The sequence below is a fragment of the Elephas maximus genome, chromosome 17 (genome assembly GCF_024166365.1).
Source record: "Elephas maximus indicus isolate mEleMax1 chromosome 17, mEleMax1 primary haplotype, whole genome shotgun sequence".
NCBI lineage: Eukaryota > Metazoa > Chordata > Mammalia > Proboscidea > Elephantidae > Elephas > Elephas maximus.
In genome coordinates this window covers 91,229,660-91,252,711 of record NC_064835.1, presented here as the reverse complement: position 1 = coordinate 91,252,711, position 23,052 = coordinate 91,229,660, and positions in this window count along the sequence as shown.

Below are 23,052 nucleotides of genomic sequence, written 5' to 3'. Positions count from 1 at the left end.
CCCTAAACTCTGACCCCTTAACACTAACCCCCAACCCTGGCCCTTGACCCTGACCCTTGACCCTGACCCCTGACCCTGACCCCTGACACTAACCCTCACCCTTAAACCTAACCATAACCCTAACCCCTAACCTAACCCTAACCCAACCCTTATCGTCTAACCGTCTAACCCTAACCCTAACCCTCTAACCCTAACCCTAACCCTCAAACCCTAACCGGTAACCCCAGATGTTACCCAAATCTTAACCACTGTCCTTAACACAATCTTTAAGCCTGTATCTAACACTTACCTTAACTTTAAGACAAGATAGAACCCTAACCTTAACTCTAGGTCAAATGCTAGCTAGAGATCTAACCAGAACCCTAATCCTGATCTTAGATTAAACACTACTTCTAACCCTCAACATAACTTTAAACCTAGATCTAACCCTAACCCTTACCCTAACTTCTAACCCTCAGCCTAACTCTAAACCTACTAACCCTAACCCAACCCTGATAAAACCCTAAATCTATCCCTAGTCTAACCCTAGATGTGACACTATGCCTGACCATAACCCTAATGCCTAACCCTACCACACTACCGAACACTAACCATAAATCTAACACTATGCCAAAACCCTATCTCTAATCATAAAAGCGGAACCCGAGCCCTAACCTGAGCCCTAATCCTAACTCTAAACCTGACAGGCGAACCCTCGCCCTCACCCTAACCCTAAGCCTCGAAAGTACCCTAAACCCTCAAACCCTTATCCTAACACTTACCCTCGAACCCTAACCATAACCCTCGAACCCTAACCCTAACCCTCGAATCCTAACCCAAAACTTAACCCTCATAATCTACCCTAACCCTTACCGTCCAAACTTAACCCTAACCCTCTAACCCTAACCGTACCCCTAACCCTCTAATCCTAACCCTAACCCTCTAACCATAACCCTAACCCTCTAACACTAACCTTAACCTTCTAACCCTATCGCCTAATGCTAACTCTAACCCCTAACCCGAACCCAAACCCCCAACCCTAACCCTAATCTGAACAGCCTAACCCTAACCCAAATACCCTAACCCGAAGCCTAACCCGAAACCCCTAGCCCTAAACAGAACCCCGTAACCCTAACCCTGTAACCCTAACCCCCAACCCTAACACTAACCCCTAACCCTAAACTCTAACCACCTAAAACTAACCTCCTAACCCTGGCCCTTGACCCTGACCCCTGACAATAACCCTGACACTAACCCTAACCCTTAAACGTACCCATAACCCTAACCCCTTAACCTAACCATAACCCTAACGCTTATCGTTTAACAGTCTAACCCTAACACTAACCCTGTAACCTTAACCCTCTAACCCTAACCGCTAACCCCAGATGTTACCCCAATCATAACCACTATCCTTAACACCATCTTTAAGCCTATATCTAACACTTACCTTAACTTTAAGACAAGATAGATCCTTAACCTCAAGTCTAGGTCAAATGCTACCTACAGATCTAACCATAACCCTAATCCTGATGTTAGGTTAAACACTACTTCTAACCCTCAACATAACTCTAAACCTAGATCTAACCCTAACCCTTACCCTAACTTCTAACCCTCAGCCTAACTCTAAACCTACTAACCCTAAACCAACCCTGATAGAACCCTAAATCTATCCCTAGTCTAACCTTAGATGTGACACTATGTCTGACCATAACCCTAATGCCTAACCCTACCACACTACCTAACACTAACCATAAATCTCACACTATGCCAAAACCCTATCTCTAACCATAAAACCCGAACCCGAGCCCTAACCTGAGCCCTAACCCTAACCCTAAACCTAACACGCGAACCCTCACCCTCACTCTCACTCTAACCCTCGAACGTACCCTGAACCCTCAAACCCTTATCCTAACACTTACCCTCGAACTCTAACCCAAACCCTTGAACCCTAACCCTAACCCTCGAATCCTAACCCAAAACTTAACCCTCAAACTCTACCCTAACCCTTACCGTCCAACCTTAACCCCAACCCTCTAACCTTAACCGTAACCCTAACCCTCTAACCATAACCCTAACCCTCTAACACTACCCCTAACCCTAACCTTCTAACCCTATAGCCTAACGGTAACCGTAACCCCTTATCCGAACCCGACCAGCAACACTAACTCTGCTCCGAACACCCTAACACTAACCCAAACACCCTAACCCGAAGCCTAACCCGAAACCCCTAGCCCTAAACAGAACCCCGTAACCCTAACCCTGTAACCGTAACCCCCAACCCTAACCCTAACACTAACCCCTAACCCTAAACTCTAACCCCCTAAAACTAACCTCCTAACCCTGGCCCTTGACCCTGACCCCTGACCCTGACCCCTGACAATAACCCTGACACTAACCCTAACCCTTAAACATACCCATAACCCTCACCCCTTAACCTAACCCTAACCCTAACGCTTATCGTCTAACAGTCTAACCCTAACCCTCACCCTGTAACCTTAACCCTCTAACCCTAACCGCTAAACCCAGATGTTACCCAAATCATAACCACTATCCTTAACACAATCTTGAAGCCTATATCTAACACTTACCTTAACTTTAAGACAAGATAGATCCTTAACCTTAAGTCTAGGTCAAATGCTAGCTACAGATCTAACCAGAACCCTAATCTTAGATTAAACACTACTTCTAACCCTCAACATAACTCTAAATCTAGATCTAACCCTAACCCTTACCCTAACTTCTAACCCTCAGCCTAACTGTAAACCTACTAACCGTATCCCAACCCTGATAGAACCCTAAATCTATCCCTAGTCTAACCATAAATGTGCCACTATGTCTGACGATAACCCTAATGCCTAAACCTACCACACTACCTAACACTAACCATAAATCTAACACTATGCCAAACCCTATCTCTACCCATAAAACCCGAAACCCAACCCGAACCCCGAACTGGAACCCGAACCCTAACCCTAACCCTAACCCTCGAACCCTAACCCGAACCCTAACCCTAATCCTAACCGTCGAATGTAAACCAAACCCTCAAACACTCACCATAACCCTAACCCTAGAACCCTAACCCTAACCCTCGAACCCTAACCCGAACCCTTACCCTCGAACTCTACCTTAACCCTAACCCCCTAACCTTAACCCTAACCCACTAACGCTAACCGTAACCCTAACCCTCTAATCCTAACCCTGACCCTCTAAGCATAACCCTAACCCTCTAACACTAACACTAACCCTAACCTTCTAACCCTATCGCCTAACGCTAACCCTAACCCCTAACCTGAACCCTAACCCCCAACCCTAACTCTAATCTGAACACCCTAACCCTAACCCAAATACTCTAACCCGAAGCCTAACCCGAAGCACCTAACCCTAAACAGAACCCCGTAACCCTAACCCTGTTACCCTAACCCCCAACCCTAACAGTAACCCTAATCCTAAACCCCTAACCCTAAACTCTGACCCCTTAACACTAACCCCCAACCCTGGCCCTTGACCCTGACCCTTGACCCTGACCCCAGACCCTGACCCCTAACACTAACCCTGACACTAACCCTCACCCTTAAACCTAACCATAACCCTAACCCCTAACCTAACCCTAACCCAACCCTTATCGTCTAACCGTCTAACCCTAACCCTAACCCTCTAACCCTAACCCTCAAACCCTAACCGGTAACCCCAGATGTTACCCAAATCTTAACCACTGTTCTTAACACAATCTTTAAGCCTGTATCTAACACTTACCTTAACTTTAAGACAAGATAGATCCTTAACCTCAAGTCTAGGTCAAATGCTACCTACAGATCTAACCATAACCCTAATCCTGATGTTAGGTTAAACACTACTTCTAACCCTCAACATAACTCTAAACCTAGATCTAACCCTAACCCTTACCCTAACTTCTAACCCTCAGCCTAACTCTAAACCTACTAACCCTAAACCAACCCTGATAGAACCCTAAATCTATCCCTAGTCTAACCTTAGATGTGACACTATGTCTGACCATAACCTTAATGCCTAACCCTACCACACTACCTATCACTAACCATAAATCTCACACTATGCCAAAACCCTATCTCTAACCATAAAACCCGAACCCGAGCCCTAACCTGAGCCCTAACCCTAACCCTATACCTAACACGCGAACCCTCACCCTCACTCTCACCCTAACCCTCGAACGTACCCTGAACCCTCAAACCCTTATCCTAACACTTACCCTCGAACTCTAACCCAAACCCTTGAACCCTAACCCTAACCCTCGAATCCTAACCCAAAACTTAACCCTCGAACTCTACCCTAACCCTTACCGTCCAACCTTAACCCCAACCCTCTAACCTTAACCGTAACCCTAACCCTCTAACCATAACCCTAACCCTCTAACACTACCCCTAACCCTAACCTTCTAACCCTATAGCCTAACGGTAACCGTAACCCCTTATCCGAACCCGACCAGCAACACTAACTCTGCTCCGAACACCCTAACACTAACCCAAACACCCTAACCCGAAGCCTAACCCGAAACCCCTAGCCCTAAACAGAACCCCGTAACCCTAACCCTGTAACCGTAACCCCCAACCCTAACCCTAACACTAACCCCTAACCCTAAACTCTAACCCCCTAAAACTAACCTCCTAACCCTGGCCCTTGACCCTGACCCCTGACCCTGACCCCTGACAATAACCCTGACACTAACCCTAACCCTTAAACATACCCATAACCCTAACCCCTTAACCTAACCCTAACCCTAACGCTTATCGTCTAACAGTCTAACCCTAACCCTCACCCTGTAACCTTAACCCTCTAACCCTAACCGCTAAACCCAGATGTTACCCAAATCATAACCACTATCCTTAACACAATCTTGAAGCCTATATCTAACACTTACCTTAACTTTAAGACAAGATAGATCCTTAACCTTAAGTCTAGGTCAAATGCTAGCTACAGATCTAACCAGAACCCTAATCTTAGATTAAACACTACTTCTAACCCTCAACATAACTCTAAATCTAGATCTAACCCTAACCCTTACCCTAACTTCTAACCCTCAGCCTAACTGTAAACCTACTAACCGTATCCCAACCCTGATAGAACCCTAAATCTATCCCTAGTCTAACCATAAATGTGCCACTATGTCTGACGATAACCCTAATGCCTAAACCTACCACACTACCTAACACTAACCATAAATCTAACACTATGCCAAACCCTATCTCTACCCATAAAACCCGAAACCCAACCCGAACCCCGAACTGGAACCCGAACCCTAACCCTAACCCTCGAACCCTAACCCGAACCCTAACCCTAATCCTAACCGTCGAATGTAAACCAAACCCTCAAACACTCACCATAACCCTAACCCTAGAACCCTAACCCTAACCCTCGAACCCTAACCCGAACCCTTACCCTCGAACTCTACCTTAACCCTAACCCCCTAACCTTAACCCTAACCCACTAACCCTAACCGTAACCCTAACCCTCTAATCCTAACCCTGACCCTCTAAGCATAACCCTAACCCTCTAACACTAACACTAACCCTAACCTTCTAACCCTATCGCCTAACGCTAACCCTAACCCCTAACCTGAACCCTAACCCCCAACCCTAACTCTAATCTGAACACCCTAACCCTAACCCAAATACTCTAACCCGAAGCCTAACCCGAAGCACCTAACCCTAAACAGAACCCCGTAACCCTAACCCTGTTACCCTAACCCCCAACCCTAACAGTAACCCTAATCCTAAACCCCTAACCCTAAACTCTGACCCCTTAACACTAACCCCCAACCCTGGCCCTTGACCCTGACCCTTGACCCTGACCCCTGACCCTGACCCCTAACACTAACCCTGACACTAACCCTCACCCTTAAACCTAACCATAACCCTAACCCCTAACCTAACCCTAACACAACCCTTATCGTCTAACCGTCTAACCCTAACCCTAACCCTCTAACCCTAACCCTAACCCTCAAACCCTAACCGGTAACCCCAGATGTTACCCAAATCTTAACCACTGTCCTTAACACAATCTTTAAGCCTGTATCTAACACTTACCTTAACTTTAAGACAAGATAGAACCCTAACCTTAACTCTAGGTCAAATGCTAGCTAGAGATCTAACCAGAACCCTAATCCTGATCTTAGATTAAACACTACTTCTAACCCTCAACATAACTTTAAACCTAGATCTAACCCTAACCCTTACCCTAACTTCTAACCCTCAGCCTAACTCTAAACCTACTAACCCTAACCCAACCCTGATAAAACCCTAAATCTATCCCTAGTCTAACCCTAGATGTGACACTATGCCTGACCATAACCCTAATGCCTAACCCTACCACACTACCGAACACTAACCATAAATCTAACACTATGCCAAAACCCTATCTCTAATCATAAAAGCGGAACCCGAGCCCTAACCTGAGCCCTAATCCTAACTCTAAACCTGACAGGCGAACCCTCGCCCTCACCCTAACCCTAAGCCTCGAAAGTACCCTAAACCCTCAAACCCTTATCCTAACACTTACCCTCGAACCCTAACCATAACCCTCGAACCCTAACCCTAACCCTCGAATCCTAACCCAAAACTTAACCCTCGTAATCTACCCTAACCCTTACCGTCCAAACTTAACCCTAACCCTCTAACCCTAACCGTACCCCTAACCCTCTAATCCTAACCCTAACCCTCTAACCATAACCCTAACCCTCTAACACTAACCTTAACCTTCTAACCCTATCGCCTAATGCTAACTCTAACCCCTAACCCGAACCCAAACCCCCAACCCTAACCCTAATCTGAACAGCCTAACCCTAACCCAAATACCCTAACCCGAAGCCTAACCCGAAACCCCTAGCCCTAAACAGAACCCCGTAACCCTAACCCTGTAACCCTAACCCCCAACCCTAACACTAACCCCTAACCCTAAACTCTAACCACCTAAAACTAACCTCCTAACCCTGGCCCTTGACCCTGACCCCTGACAATAACCCTGACACTAACCCTAACCCTTAAACGTACCCATAACCCTAACCCCTTAACCTAACCATAACCCTAACGCTTATCGTTTAACAGTCTAACCCTAACACTAACCCTGTAACCTTAACCCTCTAACCCTAACCGCTAACCCCAGATGTTACCCCAATCATAACCACTATCCTTAACACCATCTTTAAGCCTATATCTAACACTTACCTTAACTTTAAGACAAGATAGATCCTTAACCTCAAGTCTAGGTCAAATGCTACCTACAGATCTAACCATAACCCTAATCCTGATGTTAGGTTAAACACTACTTCTAACCCTCAACATAACTCTAAACCTAGATCTAACCCTAACCCTTACCCTAACTTCTAACCCTCAGCCTAACTCTAAACCTACTAACCCTAAACCAACCCTGATAGAACCCTAAATCTATCCCTAGTCTAACCTTAGATGTGACACTATGTCTGACCATAACCCTAATGCCTAACCCTACCACACTACCTAACACTAACCATAAATCTCACACTATGCCAAAACCCTATCTCTAACCATAAAACCCGAACCCGAGCCCTAACCTGAGCCCTAACCCTAACCCTAAACCTAACACGCGAACCCTCACCCTCACTCTCACCCTAACCCTAGAACGTACCTGAACCCTCAAACCCTTATCCTAACACTTACCCTCGAACTCTAACCCAAACCCTTGAACCCTAACCCTAACCCTCGAATCCTAACCCAAAACTTAACCCTCGAACTCTACCCTAACCCTTACCGTCCAACCTTAACCCCAACCCTCTAACCTTAACCGTAATCCTAACCCTCTAACCATAACCCTAACCCTCTAACACTACCCCTAACCCTAACCTTCTAACCCTATAGCCTAACGGTAACCGTAACCCCTTATCCGAACCCGACCAGCAACACTAACTCTGCTCCGAACACCCTAACACTAACCCAAACACCCTAACCCGAAGCCTAACCCGAAACCCCTAGCCCTAAACAGAACCCCGTAACCCTAACCCTGTAACCGTAACCCCCAACCCTAACCCTAACACTAACCCCTAACCCTAAACTCTAACCCCCTAAAACTAACCTCCTAACCCTGGCCCTTGACCCTGACCCCTGACCCTGACCCCTGACAATAACCCTGACACTAACCCTAACCCTTAAACATACCCATAACCCTAACCCCTTAACCTAACCCTAACCCTAACGCTTATCGTCTAACAGTCTAACCCTAACCCTCACCCTGTAACCTTAACCCTCTAACCCTAACCGCTAAACCCAGATGTTACCCCAATCATAACCACTATCCTTAACACAATCTTGAAGCCTATATCTAACACTTACCTTAACTTTAAGACAAGATAGATCCTTAACCTTAAGTCTAGGTCAAATGCTAGCTACAGATCTAACCAGAACCCTAATCTTAGATTAAACACTACTTCTAACCCTCAACATAACTCTAAATCTAGATCTAACCCTAACCCTTACCCTAACTTCTAACCCTCAGCCTAACTGTAAACCTACTAACCGTATCCCAACCCTGATAGAACCCTAAATCTATCCCTAGTCTAACCATAAATGTGCCACTATGTCTGACGATAACCCTAATGCCTAAACCTACCACACTACCTAACACTAACCATAAATCTAACACTATGCCAAACCCTATCTCTACCCATAAAACCCGAAACCCAACCCGAACCCCGAACTGGAACCCGAACCCTAACCCTAACCCTAACCCTCGAACCCTAACCCGAACCCTAACCCTAATCCTAACCGTCGAATGTAAACCAAACCCTCAAACACTCACCATAACCCTAACCCTAGAACCCTAACCCTAACCCTCGAACCCTAACCCGAACCCTTACCCTCGAACTCTACCTTAACCCTAACCCCCTAACCTTAACCCTAACCCACTAACGCTAACCGTAACCCTAACCCTCTAATCCTAACCCTGACCCTCTAAGCATAACCCTAACCCTCTAACACTAACACTAACCCTAACCTTCTAACCCTATCGCCTAACGCTAACCCTAACCCCTAACCTGAACCCTAACCCCCAACCCTAACTCTAATCTGAACACCCTAACCCTAACCCAAATACTCTAACCCGAAGCCTAACCCGAAGCACCTAACCCTAAACAGAACCCCGTAACCCTAACCCTGTTACCCTAACCCCCAACCCTAACAGTAACCCTAATCCTAAACCCCTAACCCTAAACTCTGACCCCTTAACACTAACCCCCAACCCTGGCCCTTGACCCTGACCCTTGACCCTGACCCCAGACCCTGACCCCTAACACTAACCCTGACACTAACCCTCACCCTTAAACCTAACCATAACCCTAACCCCTAACCTAACCCTAACCCAACCCTTATCGTCTAACCGTCTAACCCTAACCCTAACCCTCTAACCCTAACCCTCAAACCCTAACCGGTAACCCCAGATGTTACCCAAATCTTAACCACTGTTCTTAACACAATCTTTAAGCCTGTATCTAACACTTACCTTAACTTTAAGACAAGATAGATCCTTAACCTCAAGTCTAGGTCAAATGCTACCTACAGATCTAACCATAACCCTAATCCTGATGTTAGGTTAAACACTACTTCTAACCCTCAACATAACTCTAAACCTAGATCTAACCCTAACCCTTACCCTAACTTCTAACCCTCAGCCTAACTCTAAACCTACTAACCCTAAACCAACCCTGATAGAACCCTAAATCTATCCCTAGTCTAACCTTAGATGTGACACTATGTCTGACCATAACCTTAATGCCTAACCCTACCACACTACCTAACACTAACCATAAATCTCACACTATGCCAAAACCCTATCTCTAACCATAAAACCCGAACCCGAGCCCTAACCTGAGCCCTAACCCTAACCCTAAACCTAACACGCGAACCCTCACCCTCACTCTCACCCTAACCCTCGAACGTACCCTGAACCCTCAAACCCTTATCCTAACACTTACCCTCGAACTCTAACCCAAACCCTTGAACCCTAACCCTAACCCTCGAATCCTAACCCAAAACTTAACCCTCGAACTCTACCCTAACCCTTACCGTCCAACCTTAACCCCAACCCTCTAACCTTAACCGTAACCCTAACCCTCTAACCATAACCCTAACCCTCTAACACTACCCCTAACCCTAACCTTCTAACCCTATAGCCTAACGGTAACCGTAACCCCTTATCCGAACCCGACCAGCAACACTAACTCTGCTCCGAACACCCTAACACTAACCCAAACACCCTAACCCGAAGCCTAACCCGAAACCCCTAGCCCTAAACAGAACCCCGTAACCCTAACCCTGTAACCGTAACCCCCAACCCTAACCCTAACACTAACCCCTAACCCTAAACTCTAACCCCCTAAAACTAACCTCCTAACCCTGGCCCTTGACCCTGACCCCTGACCCTGACCCCTGACAATAACCCTGACACTAACCCTAACCCTTAAACATACCCATAACCCTAACCCCTTAACCTAACCCTAACCCTAACGCTTATCGTCTAACAGTCTAACCCTAACCCTCACCCTGTAACCTTAACCCTCTAACCCTAACCGCTAAACCCAGATGTTACCCAAATCATAACCACTATCCTTAACACAATCTTGAAGCCTATATCTAACACTTACCTTAACTTTAAGACAAGATAGATCCTTAACCTTAAGTCTAGGTCAAATGCTAGCTACAGATCTAACCAGAACCCTAATCTTAGATTAAACACTACTTCTAACCCTCAACATAACTCTAAATCTAGATCTAACCCTAACCCTTACCCTAACTTCTAACCCTCAGCCTAACTGTAAACCTACTAACCGTATCCCAACCCTGATAGAACCCTAAATCTATCCCTAGTCTAACCATAAATGTGCCACTATGTCTGACGATAACCCTAATGCCTAAACCTACCACACTACCTAACACTAACCATAAATCTAACACTATGCCAAACCCTATCTCTACCCATAAAACCCGAAACCCAACCCGAACCCCGAACTGGAACCCGAACCCTAACCCTAACCCTCGAACCCTAACCCGAACCCTAACCCTAATCCTAACCGTCGAATGTAAACCAAACCCTCAAACACTCACCATAACCCTAACCCTAGAACCCTAACCCTAACCCTCGAACCCTAACCCGAACCCTTACCCTCGAACTCTACCTTAACCCTAACCCCCTAACCTTAACCCTAACCCACTAACCCTAACCGTAACCCTAACCCTCTAATCCTAACCCTGACCCTCTAAGCATAACCCTAACCCTCTAACACTAACACTAACCCTAACCTTCTAACCCTATCGCCTAACGCTAACCCTAACCCCTAACCTGAACCCTAACCCCCAACCCTAACTCTAATCTGAACACCCTAACCCTAACCCAAATACTCTAACCCGAAGCCTAACCCGAAGCACCTAACCCTAAACAGAACCCCGTAACCCTAACCCTGTTACCCTAACCCCCAACCCTAACAGTAACCCTAATCCTAAACCCCTAACCCTAAACTCTGACCCCTTAACACTAACCCCCAACCCTGGCCCTTGACCCTGACCCTTGACCCTGACCCCTGACCCTGACCCCTAACACTAACCCTGACACTAACCCTCACCCTTAAACCTAACCATAACCCTAACCCCTAACCTAACCCTAACACAACCCTTATCGTCTAACCGTCTAACCCTAACCCTAACCCTCTAACCCTAACCCTAACCCTCAAACCCTAACCGGTAACCCCAGATGTTACCCAAATCTTAACCACTGTCCTTAACACAATCTTTAAGCCTGTATCTAACACTTACCTTAACTTTAAGACAAGATAGAACCCTAACCTTAACTCTAGGTCAAATGCTAGCTAGAGATCTAACCAGAACCCTAATCCTGATCTTAGATTAAACACTACTTCTAACCCTCAACATAATTTTAAACCTAGATCTAACCCTAACCCTTACCCTAACTTCTAACCCTCAGCCTAACTCTAAACCTACTAACCCTAACCCAACCCTGATAAAACCCTAAATCTATCCCTAGTCTAACCCTAGATGTGACACTATGCCTGACCATAACCCTAATGCCTAACCCTACCACACTACCGAACACTAACCATAAATCTAACACTATGCCAAAACCCTATCTCTAATCATAAAAGCGGAACCCGAGCCCTAACCTGAGCCCTAATCCTAACTCTAAACCTGACAGGCGAACCCTCGCCCTCACCCTAACCCTAAGCCTCGAAAGTACCCTAAACCCTCAAACCCTTATCCTAACACTTACCCTCGAACCCTAACCATAACCCTCGAACCCTAACCCTAACCCTCGAATCCTAACCCAAAACTTAACCCTCGTAATCTACCCTAACCCTTACCGTCCAAACTTAACCCTAACCCTCTAACCCTAACCGTACCCCTAACCCTCTAATCCTAACCCTAACCCTCTAACCATAACCCTAACCCTCTAACACTAACCTTAACCTTCTAACCCTATCGCCTAATGCTAACTCTAACCCCTAACCCGAACCCAAACCCCCAACCCTAACCCTAATCTGAACAGCCTAACCCTAACCCAAATACCCTAACCCGAAGCCTAACCCGAAACCCCTAGCCCTAAACAGAACCCCGTAACCCTAACCCTGTAACCCTAACCCCCAACCCTAACACTAACCCCTAACCCTAAACTCTAACCACCTAAAACTAACCTCCTAACCCTGGCCCTTGACCCTGACCCCTGACAATAACCCTGACACTAACCCTAACCCTTAAACGTACCCATAACCCTAACCCCTTAACCTAACCATAACCCTAACGCTTATCGTTTAACAGTCTAACCCTAACACTAACCCTGTAACCTTAACCCTCTAACCCTAACCGCTAACCCCAGATGTTACCCCAATCATAACCACTATCCTTAACACCATCTTTAAGCCTATATCTAACACTTACCTTAACTTTAAGACAAGATAGATCCTTAACCTCAAGTCTAGGTCAAATGCTACCTACAGATCTAACCATAACCCTAATCCTGATGTTAGGTTAAACACTACTTCTAACCCTCAACATAACTCTAAACCTAGATCTAACCCTAACCCTTACCCTAACTTCTAACCCTCAGCCTAACTCTAAACCTACTAACCCTAAACCAACCCTGATAGAACCCTAAATCTATCCCTAGTCTAACCTTAGATGTGACACTATGTCTGACCATAACCCTAATGCCTAACCCTACCACACTACCTAACACTAACCATAAATCTCACACTATGCCAAAACCCTATCTCTAACCATAAAACCCGAACCCGAGCCCTAACCTGAGCCCTAACCCTAACCCTAAACCTAACACGCGAACCCTCACCCTCACTCTCACCCTAACCCTAGAACGTACCTGAACCCTCAAACCCTTATCCTAACACTTACCCTCGAACTCTAACCCAAACCCTTGAACCCTAACCCTAACCCTCGAATCCTAACCCAAAACTTAACCCTCGAACTCTACCCTAACCCTTACCGTCCAACCTTAACCCCAACCCTCTAACCTTAACCGTAATCCTAACCCTCTAACCATAACCCTAACCCTCTAACACTACCCCTAACCCTAACCTTCTAACCCTATAGCCTAACGGTAACCGTAACCCCTTATCCGAACCCGACCAGCAACACTAACTCTGCTCCGAACACCCTAACACTAACCCAAACACCCTAACCCGAAGCCTAACCCGAAACCCCTAGCCCTAAACAGAACCCCGTAACCCTAACCCTGTAACCGTAACCCCCAACCCTAACCCTAACACTAACCCCTAACCCTAAACTCTAACCCCCTAAAACTAACCTCCTAACCCTGGCCCTTGACCCTGACCCCTGACCCTGACCCCTGACAATAACCCTGACACTAACCCTAACCCTTAAACATACCCATAACCCTAACCCCTTAACCTAACCCTAACCCTAACGCTTATCGTCTAACAGTCTAACCCTAACCCTCACCCTGTAACCTTAACCCTCTAACCCTAACCGCTAAACCCAGATGTTACCCCAATCATAACCACTATCCTTAACACAATCTTGAAGCCTATATCTAACACTTACCTTAACTTTAAGACAAGATAGATCCTTAACCTTAAGTCTAGGTCAAATGCTAGCTACAGATCTAACCAGAACCCTAATCTTAGATTAAACACTACTTCTAACCCTCAACATAACTCTAAATCTAGATCTAACCCTAACCCTTACCCTAACTTCTAACCCTCAGCCTAACTGTAAACCTACTAACCGTATCCCAACCCTGATAGAACCCTAAATCTATCCCTAGTCTAACCATAAATGTGCCACTATGTCTGACGATAACCCTAATGCCTAAACCTACCACACTACCTAACACTAACCATAAATCTAACACTATGCCAAACCCTATCTCTACCCATAAAACCCGAAACCCAACCCGAACCCCGAACTGGAACCCGAACCCTAACCCTAACCCTCGAAAACTAACCTGAACCCTAACCCTAACCCTAACCATCGAATGTAAACCAAACCCTCAAACACTCACCATAACCCTAACCCTAGAACCCTAACCCTAATCCTCGAACCCTAACCCGAACCCTTACCCTCGAACTCTACCTTAACCCTAACCCCCAACCTTAATCCTAACCCACTAACCCTAACCGTAACCCTAACGCTCTAATCCTAGCCCTGACCCTCTAAGCATAACCCTAACCCTCTAACACTAACACTAACCCTAACCTTCGAACCTTATCGCCTAACGCTAACCCTAACCCCTAACCCGAACCCAAACCCCCAACCCTAACTCTAATCTGAACACCCTAACCCTAACCCAAATACCCTAACCCGAAGCCTAACCCGAAGCACCTAACCCTAAACGGAACCCTGCAACCCTAACCCTGTAAACCTAACCCCCTACCCTAACCCTAACCCTAATCCTAAACCCCTAACCCTAAACTCTGACCCCTTAACACTAACCCCCAACCCTGGCCCTTGACCCTGACCCTTGACCCTGACCCCTGACCCTGACCCCTAACACTAACCCTGACACTAACCCTAACCCTTAAACCTAACCATAACCCTAACCCCTAACCTAACCCTAACCCAACCCTTATCGTCTAACCGTCTAACCCTAACCCTCTAACCCTAACCCTCTAACCCTAACCGCTAACCCCAGATGTTACCCAAATCATAACCACTATCCTTAACACAATCTTTAAGCCTGTATCTAACACTTACCTGTACTTTAAGACAAGATAGAGCCCTAGCCTTAACTCTAGGTCAAATGCTAGCTAGAGATCTAACCAGAACCCTAATCTTAGATTAAACACTACTTCTAACCCTCAACATAACTCTAAATCTAGATCTAACACAAACCCTTACCCTAACTTCTAACCCTCAGCCTAACTCTAAACCTACTAACCCTATCCCAACCCTGATAGAACCCTAAATCTATCCCTAGTCTAACCATAAATGTGACACTATGTCTGACGATAACCTTAATGCCTAAACCTACCACACTACCTAACACTAACCATAAATCTAACACTATGCCAAACCCTATCTCTACCCATAAAACCCGAAACCCAGCCCGAACCCCGAACTGGAACCCGAACCCTAACCCTAACCCTAACCCTCGAACCCTAACCCGAACCCTAACCCTAATCCTAACCGTGGAATGTAAACCAAACCCTCAAACACTCACCATAACCCTAACCCTAGAACCCTAACCCTAACCCTCGAACCCTAACCCGAACCCTTACCCTCGAACTCTACCTTAACCCTAACCCCCTAACCTTAACCCTAACCCACTAACCCTAACCGTAACCCTAACCCTCTAATCCTAACCCTGACCCTCTAAGCATAACCCTAACCCTCTAACACTAACACTAACCCTAACCTTCTAACCCTATCGCCTAACGCTAACCCTAACCCCTAACCTGAACCCTAACCCCCAACCCTAACTCTAATCTGAACACCCTAACCCTAACCCAAATACTCTAACCCGAAGCCTAACCCGAAGCACCTAACCCTAAACAGAACCCCGTAACCCTAACCCTGTTACCCTAACCCCCAACCCTAACAGTAACCCTAATCCTAAACCCCTAACCCTAAACTCTGACCCCTTAACACTAACCCCCAACCCTGGCCCTTGACCCTGACCCTTGACCCTGACCCCTGACCCTGACCCCTAACACTAACCCTGACACTAACCCTCACCCTTAAACCTAACCATAACCCTAACCCCTAACCTAACCCTAACCCAACCCTTATCGTCTAACCGTCTAACCCTAACCCTAACCCTCTAACCCTAACCCTAACCCTCAAACCCTAACCGGTAACCCCAGATGTTACCCAAATCTTAACCACTGTCCTTAACACAATCTTTAAGCCTGTATCTAACACTTACCTTAACTTTAAGACAAGATAGAACCCTAACCTTAACTCTAGGTCAAATGCTAGCTAGAGATCTAACCAGAACCCTAATCCTGATCTTAGATTAAACACTACTTCTAACCCTCAACATAACTTTAAACCTAGATCTAACCCTAACCCTTACCCTAACTTCTAACCCTCAGCCTAACTCTAAACCTACTAACCCTAACCCAACCCTGATAAAACCCTAAATCTATCCCTAGTCTAACCCTAGATGTGACACTATGCCTGACCATAACCCTAATGCCTAACCCTACCACACTACCGAACACTAACCATAAATCTAACACTATGCCAAAACCCTATCTCTAATCATAAAAGCGGAACCCGAGCCCTAACCTGAGCCCTAATCCTAACTCTAAACCTGACAGGCGAACCCTCGCCCTCACCCTAACCCTAAGCCTCGAAAGTACCCTAAACCCTCAAACTCTTATCCTAACACTTACCCTCGAACCCTAACCATAACCCTCGAACCCTAACCCTAACCCTCGAATCCTAACCCAAAACTTAACCCTCGTAATCTACCCTAACCCTTACCGTCCAAACTTAACCCTAACCCTCTAACCCTAACCGTACCCCTAACCCTCTAATCCTAACCCTAACCCTCTAACCATAACCCTAACCCTCTAACACTAACCTTAACCTTCTAACCCTATCGCCTAACGCTAACTCTAACCCCTAACCCGAACCCAAACCCCCAACCCTAACCCTAATCTGAACAGCCTAACCCTAACCCAAATACCCTAACCCGAAGCCTAACCCGAAACCCCTAGCCCTAAACAGAACCCCGTAACCCTAACCCTGTAACCCTAACCCCCAACCCTAACACTAACCCCTAACCCTAAACTCTAACCACCTAAAACTAACCTCCTAACCCTGGCCCTTGACCCTGACCCCTGACAATAACCCTGACACTAACCCTAACCCTTAAACGTACCCATAACCCTAACCCCTTAACCTAACCATAACCCTAACGCTTATCGTTTAACAGTCTAACCCTAACACTAACCCTGTAACCTTAACCCTCTAACCCTAACCGCTAACCCCAGATGTTACCCCAATCATAACCACTATCCTTAACACCATCTTTAAGCCTATATCTAACACTTACCTTAACTTTAAGACAAGATAGATCCTTAACCTCAAGTCTAGGTCAAATGCTACCTACAGATCTAACCATAACCCTAATCCTGATGTTAGGTTAAACACTACTTCTAACCCTCAACATAACTCTAAACCTAGATCTAACCCTAACCCTTACCCTAACTTCTAACCCTCAGCCTAACTCTAAACCTACTAACCCTAAACCAACCCTGATAGAACCCTAAATCTATCCCTAGTCTAACCTTAGATGTGACACTATGTCTGACCATAACCCTAATGCCTAACCCTACCACACTACCTAACACTAACCATAAATCTCACACTATGCCAAAACCCTATCTCTAACCATAAAACCCGAACCCGAGCCCTAACCTGAGCCCTAACCCTAACCCTAAACCTAACACGCGAACCCTCACCCTCACTCTCACTCTAACCCTCGAACGTACCCTGAACCCTCAAACCCTTATCCTAACACTTACCCTCGAACTCTAACCCAAACCCTTGAACCCTAACCCTAACCCTCGAATCCTAACCCAAAACTTAACCCTCGAACTCTACCCTAACCCTTACCGTCCAACCTTAACCCCAACCCTCTAACCTTAACCGTAACCCTAACCCTCTAACCATAACCCTAACCCTCTAACACTACCCCTAACCCTAACCTTCTAACCCTATAGCCTAAGGGTAACCGTAACCCCTTATCCGAACCCGACCAGCAACACTAACTCTGCTCCGAACACCCTAACACTAACCCAAACACCCTAACCCGAAGCCTAACCCGAAACCCCTAGCCCTAAACAGAACCCCGTAACCCTAACCCTGTAACCGTAACCCCCAACCCTAACCCTAACACTAACCCCTAACCCTAAACTCTAACCCCCTAAAACTAACCTCCTAACCCTGGCCCTTGACCCTGACCCCTGACCCTGACCCCTGACAATAACCCTGACACTAACCCTAACCCTTAAACATACCCATAACCCTAACCCCTTAACCTAACCCTAACCCTAACGCTTATCGTCTAACAGTCTAACCCTAACCCTCACCCTGTAACCTTAACCCTCTAACCCTAACCGCTAAACCCAGATGTTACCCAAATCATAACCACTATCCTTAACACCATCTTGAAGCCTATATCTAACACTTACCTTAACTTTAAGACAAGATAGATCCTTAACCTTAAGTCTAGGTCAAATGCTAGCTACAGATCTAACCAGAACCCTAATCTTAGATTAAACACTACTTCTAACCCTCAACATAACTCTAAATCTAGATCTAACCCTAACCCTTACCCTAACTTCTAACCCTCAGCCTAACTGTAAACCTACTAACCGTATCCCAACCCTGATAGAACCCTAAATCTATCCCTAGTCTAACCATAAATGTGCCACTATGTCTGACGATAACCCTAATGCCTAAACCTACCACACTACCGAACACTAACCATAAATCTAACACTATGCCAAACCCTATCTCTACCCATAAAACCCGAAACCCAACCCGAACCCCGAACTGGAACCCGAACCCTATCCGTAACCCTCGAAAACTAACCTGAACCCTAACCCTAACCCTAACCATCGAATGTAAACCAAACCCTCAAACACTCACCATAACCCTAACCCTAGAACCCTAACCCTAATCCTCGAACCCTAACCCGAACCCTTACCCTCGAACTCTACCTTAACCCTAACCCCCAACCTTAATCCTAACCCACTAACCCTAACCGTAACCCTAACGCTCTAATCCTAGCCCTGACCCTCTAAGCATAACCCTAACCCTCTAACACTAACACTAACCTTCGAACCTTATCGCCTAACGCTAACCCTAACCCCTAACCCGAACCCAAACCCCCAACCCTAACTCTAATCTGAACACCCTAACCCTAACCCAAATACCCTAACCCGAAGCCTAACCCGAAGCACCTAACCCTAAACGGAACCCTGCAACCCTAACCCTGTAAACCTAACCCCCTACCCTAACCCTAACCCTAATCCTAAACCCCTAACCCTAAACTCTGACCCCTTAACACTAACCCCCAACCCTGGCCCTTGACCCTGACCCTTGACCATGACCCCTGACCCTGACCCCTAACACTAACCCTGACACTAACCCTAACCCTTAAACCTAACCATAACCCTAACCCCTAACCTAACCCTAACCCAACCCTTATCGTCTAACCGTCTAACCCTAACCCTAACCCTCTAACCCTAACCCTCTAACCCTAACCGCTAACCCCAGATGTTACCCAAATCATAACCACTATCCTTAACACAATCTTTAAGCCTGTATCTAACACTTACCTGTACTTTAAGACAAGATAGAGCCCTAGCCTTAACTCTAGGTCAAATGCTAGCTACAGATCTAACCAGAACCCTAATCTTAGATTAAACACTACTTCTAACCCTCAACATAACTCTAAATCTAGATCTAACACAAACCCTTACCCTAACTTCTAACCCTCAGCCTAACTCTAAACCTACTAACCCTATCCCAACCCTGATAGAACCCTAAATCTATCCCTAGTCTAACCATAAATGTGACACTGTCTGACGATAACCTTAATGCCTAAACCTACCACACTACCTAACACTAACCATAAATCTAACACTATGCCAAACCCTATCTCTACCCATAAAACCCGAAACCCAGCCCGAACCCCGAACTTGAACCCGAACCCTAACCCTAACCCTCGAACCCTAACCCGAACCCTAACCCTAATCCTAACCGTCGAATGTAAACCAAACCCTCAAACACTCACCATAACCCTAACCCTAGAACCCTAACCCTAACCCTCGAACCCTAACCCGAACCCTTACCCTCGAACTCTACCTTAACCCTAACCCCCTAACCTTAACCCTAACCCACTAACCCTAACCGTAACCCTAACCCTCTAATCCTAACCCTGACCCTCTAAGCATAACCCTAACCCTCTAACACTAACACTAACCCTAACCTTCTAACCCTATCGCCTAACGCTAACCCTAACCCCTAACCTGAACCCTAACCCCCAACCCTAACTCTAATCTGAACACCCTAACCCTAACACAAATACTCTAACCCGAAGCCTAACCCGAAGCACCTAACCCTAAACAGAACCCCGTAACCCTAACCCTGTTACCCTAACCCCCAACCCTAACAGTAACCCTAATCCTAAACCCCTAACCCTAAACTCTGACCCCTTAACACTAACCCCCAACCCTGGCCCTTGACCCTGACCCTTGACCCTGACCCCTGACCCTGACCCCTAACACTAACCCTGACACTAACCCTCACCCTTAAACCTAACCATAACCCTAACCCCTAACCTAACCCTAACCCAACCCTTATCGTCTAACCGTCTAACCCTAACCCTAACCCTCTAACCCTAACCCTAACCCTCAAACCCTAACCGGTAACCCCAGATGTTACCCAAATCTTAACCACTGTCCTTAACACAATCTTTAAGCCTGTATCTAACACTTACCTTAACTTTAAGACAAGATAGAACCCTAACCTTAACTCTAGGTCAAATGCTAGCTAGAGATCTAACCAGAACCCTAATCCTGATCTTAGATTAAACACTACTTCTAACCCTCAACATAACTTTAAACCTAGATCTAACCCTAACCCTTACCCTAACTTCTAACCCTCAGCCTAACTCTAAACCTACTAACCCTAACCCAACCCTGATAAAACCCTAAATCTATCCCTAGTCTAACCCTAGATGTGACACTATGCCTGACCATAACCCTAATGCCTAACCCTACCACACTACCGAACACTAACCATAAATCTAACACTATGCCAAAACCCTATCTCTAATCATAAAAGCGGAACCCGAGCCCTAACCTGAGCCCTAATCCTAACTCTAAACCTGACAGGCGAACCCTCGCCCTCACCCTAACCCTAAGCCTCGAAAGTACCCTAAACCCTCAAACCCTTATCCTAACACTTACCCTCGAACCCTAACCATAACCCTCGAACCCTAACCCTAACCCTCGAATCCTAACCCAAAACTTAACCCTCATAATCTACCCTAACCCTTACCGTCCAAACTTAACCCTAACCCTCTAACCCTAACCGTACCCCTAACCCTCTAATCCTAACCCTAACCCTCTAACCATAACCCTAACCCTCTAACACTAACCTTAACCTTCTAACCCTATCGCCTAATGCTAACTCTAACCCCTAAACCGAACCCAAACCCCCAACCCTAACCCTAATCTGAACAGCCTAACCCTAACCCAAATACCCTAACCCGAAGCCTAACCCGAAACCCCTAGCCCTAAACAGAACCCCGTAACCCTAACCCTGTAACCCTAACCCCCAACCCTAACACTAACCCCTAACCCTAAACTCTAACCACCTAAAACTAACCTCCTAAACCTGGCCCTTGACCCTGACCCCTGACAATAACCCTGACACTAACCCTAACCCTTAAACGTACCCATAACCCTAACCCCTTAACCTAACCATAACCCTAACGCTTATCGTTTAACAGTCTAACCCTAACACTAACCCTGTAACCTTAACCCTCTAACCCTAACCGCTAACCCCAGATGTTACCCCAATCATAACCACTATCCTTAACACCATCTTTAAGCCTATATCTAACACTTACCTTAACTTTAAGACAAGATAGATCCTTAACCTCAAGTCTAGGTCAAATGCTACCTACAGATCTAACCATAACCCTAATCCTGATGTTAGGTTAAACACTACTTCTAACCCTCAACATAACTCTAAACCTAGATCTAACCCTAACCCTTACCCTAACTTCTAACCCTCAGCCTAACTCTAAACCTACTAACCCTAAACCAACCCTGATAGAACCCTAAATCTATCCCTAGTCTAACCTTAGATGTGACACTATGTCTGACCATAACCCTAATGCCTAACCCTACCACACTACCTAACACTAACCATAAATCTCACACTATGCCAAAACCCTATCTCTAACCATAAAACCCGAACCCGAGCCCTAACCTGAGCCCTAACCCTAACCCTAAACCTAACACGCGAACCCTCACCCTCACTCTCACCCTAACCCTCGAACGTACCCTGAACCCTCAAACCCTTATCCTAACACTTACCCTCGAACTCTAACCCAAACCCTTGAACCCTAACCCTAACCCTCGAATCCTAACCCAAAACTTAACCCTCGAATCCTAACCCAAAACTTAACCCTCGAACTCTACCCTAACCCTTACCGTCCAACCTTAACCCCAACCCTCTAACCTTAACCGTAACCCTAACCCTCTAACCATAACCCTAACCCTCTAACACTACCCCTAACCCTAACCTTCTAACCCTATAGCCTAACGGTAACCGTAACCTCTTATCCGAACCCGACCAGCAACACTAACTCTGCTCCGAACACCCTAACACTAACCCAAACACCCTAACCCGAAGCCTAACCCGAAACCCCTAGCCCTAAACAGAACCCCGTAACCCTAACCCTGTAACCGTAACCCCCAACCCTAACCCTAACACTAACCCCTAACCCTAAACTCTAACCCCCTAAAACTAACCTCCTAACCCTGGCCCTTGACCCTGA